General features: G+C 46.0%; 1 long non-coding RNA gene across 1 annotated transcript; it reads right to left on the bottom strand.

The window, feature by feature from the left end:
• Positions 1-1,425: 1,425 nt before the first annotated feature.
• On the bottom strand, positions 1,426-2,399 carry LOC122545449. Its single transcript, XR_006310545.1, has 3 exons — positions 2,260-2,399; positions 2,074-2,142; positions 1,426-1,493 (listed from the first exon to the last, which is right to left on the bottom strand). It is a non-coding gene; the product is annotated as an uncharacterized LOC122545449 (long non-coding RNA).
• Between the last annotated feature and the right edge of the window lie 75 nt (positions 2,400-2,474).

The following is a 2,474-nucleotide window of genomic DNA, read 5'->3' as shown; positions in this document are numbered from 1 at the left end:
CCCGAAACGTCGATTTTACTGCTCCTCAGATGCTGCCCGAACTGCTGTGCTCTTCAGCACCACTAATCCAGAATCTGGTTTCCAGCATCTGCAGTCATTGTTTTTACCTCAATGTTCCCTATGGCTAACTCACCTAGCCGGCACATCTGTGGACAATTTAACATGGCCAATCCACTTTAAATTGCACATCCTTGGACTGTGAGGAGGAATCCCACACAGACACAGGGAGAATGTCACACAGGCAGGTGCCCAAGGCTGGAATCGAACTTAGATCCCTGACACTGTGTGGCAGCAGTGCTAGCCACTGAGCCACCATGCCAGCCAATGTTGTATTGGTATTGTTGTATCCATATCTATCTAGCTGTACGTATTGGTGGGGTGGGGGTGGGGGGTTGTGAGTAGAGAATGGAACTGAAAATGTGTTGCTGGAAAAGCGCAGCAGGTCAGGCAGCATCCAAGGAGCAGGAGAATCGACGTTTCGGGCATGAGCCTTTCTTCAGGATTCCTGAAGAAGGGCTCATGCCCGAAACGTCGATTCTCCTGCTCCTTGGATGCTGCCTGACCTGCTGCGCTTTTCCAGCAACACATTTTCAGCTCTGATCTCGAGCATCTGCAGTCCTCACTTTTTCCAGTAGAGAATGGAGGTGTGGGTGGGTGGATGTGGTGAAGGTGATTAATGAAGAGGTGTTGGGCATATAAGGCAATGGGTCAGGCTGTGTCAATCCCAGATCACCAGGAGGGATTTTAACCAGTTAAACTGTTTAAACCAGTTTTTATGTAGTCGGTTTTCTTTATCCTGGGAATGTGTATCCATCTGACAGTGGCATGTCTGTGGGCTGGAAGTGGCCCTGGGCAGTGTGATGCTGTTGAGTTTGGGAATGATGGTGGTGGAGTGGTGATGTCACTCACTGAATATTCCAAAGACTCAGGCTAATACCTAAGGGACACAAGTTCAAATCCCATTACAGCCGCTGGTGCAACTTAAACTCCATTAATAAATCTGAAATATAAAGCTGGAATATGGCAACCATGACAACAACCATCAATTACTGAAAGAACATCTAGAGTTCACTGATATTCTTTCGGGAGCTGTCCTTGCCCAGTCTGATCGGCACATGGCTATTCCTGATCTACAACAATGGGGTTGACTCATTACTGGTCCCTGAAACAACACAGGGATCCACTCTGTTTAAGGACAATTAAGTAAGGGCAATAAATGCTGGACATTAAAGGGAATGGGGAGAAAGCAGGAGCAGTTGGATGATCAGCCATGATCATGCTGAACGGTGGAGCAGGCTCAAAGGGCCGAATGGCCTCCTCCTACTTCTGTTCCCTTTGTTTCTACGACTTACCAGCAATGCCCACATCCCAGTGAAAGAATATATGTAAAAACATTATTGTTCATCATTTCAATGAGCTGGAGAGTTTTATATTTAAATTTATTCAAGCATCTGAGCAACTTCAGTAGAAACAGTTTTCTTCATGGCTGTTTCCTGCAATGTGATATAAAAATAAAATATTAGTTAAACAGGAAAATCATTACAAGGCAGTCTGAATCAGTTCGTTAGATGTTGTAATTTGAGGTTTTGTTATATTAGTGACTGTCTGGAACAAGGCAGACCGGACAGGATTGTGCTAAACAAAAATACATTGCTCCATGTACACTACAGGATCCAAAATTCAGAGCTGTTGGGATCGCTGGCTGATACATGGAGAATACGGATAGATTCCCAGTGTTGTCTGTCAGTCACAGTCAGCTTGTTACTGTACGATAACAGCAAACTACGCACACGGACAATTCCAGCAAAGTTTGGATATTGCATTAAGTAGTGTCAGTGAGTTACTGGATTCCTGTTGGTTGCTACAGGAGGGGAGGGTTGTGTGTGTTAGTCTGTGTCAGGGTTAGGCTGGTTGAGGCCTGGGGTTAAAGTCTTGGCCTCCAGAGTACGTGTACAACTACTTTCAGAACCCCCTTTGCCCCTGGCTGGGATTGGGAGTGAAGACGCTGAGAAAGGCTGTGAGGCTGCAATCCGCTCCCCGTGAACCTGCTGGGTCCTTTTCCAAGGTAGTTACCTGAGCACCGGTGTCTCCTCGATCCTCTGTCAGGGACTCCCGGTGCTTCCATTTCCAGTAGTACAGCCACTGAATCGAAACCGAGAGACTCAATCAGAACCAACAGCAACTTCTTAAAGGAATTTCTAACGTCAGAGGGAGCAGGAGGAGGGGAGGGACGGGTGATAAATGCATATTTTAATGTACCTTTGCTCGATGATGTCAGGCTCAGAAACATCAGACTTGGTCAAACCTTCCTTCAGCTCAAAGGCAGAAATTGCAGCACAGTAACCATCAGGAGAGAAATGTTCAAGTGGTGTGTCTGATCAGGAGAATTTGAATACATTATGACAAATTCTATTCTGAAATGACCATAATATCAGCTTTGCGATTCCCAAGAAGGGTATCCTGAGCATCTGCTT

The sequence above is a fragment of the Chiloscyllium plagiosum genome, unplaced genomic scaffold (genome assembly GCF_004010195.1).
Source record: "Chiloscyllium plagiosum isolate BGI_BamShark_2017 unplaced genomic scaffold, ASM401019v2 scaf_43775, whole genome shotgun sequence".
In the NCBI taxonomy this organism is placed as follows: domain Eukaryota; kingdom Metazoa; phylum Chordata; class Chondrichthyes; order Orectolobiformes; family Hemiscylliidae; genus Chiloscyllium; species Chiloscyllium plagiosum.
The sequence above is the reverse complement of the archived record's forward strand: the minus strand, read 5'-3'. Positions and strand labels throughout refer to the sequence as shown.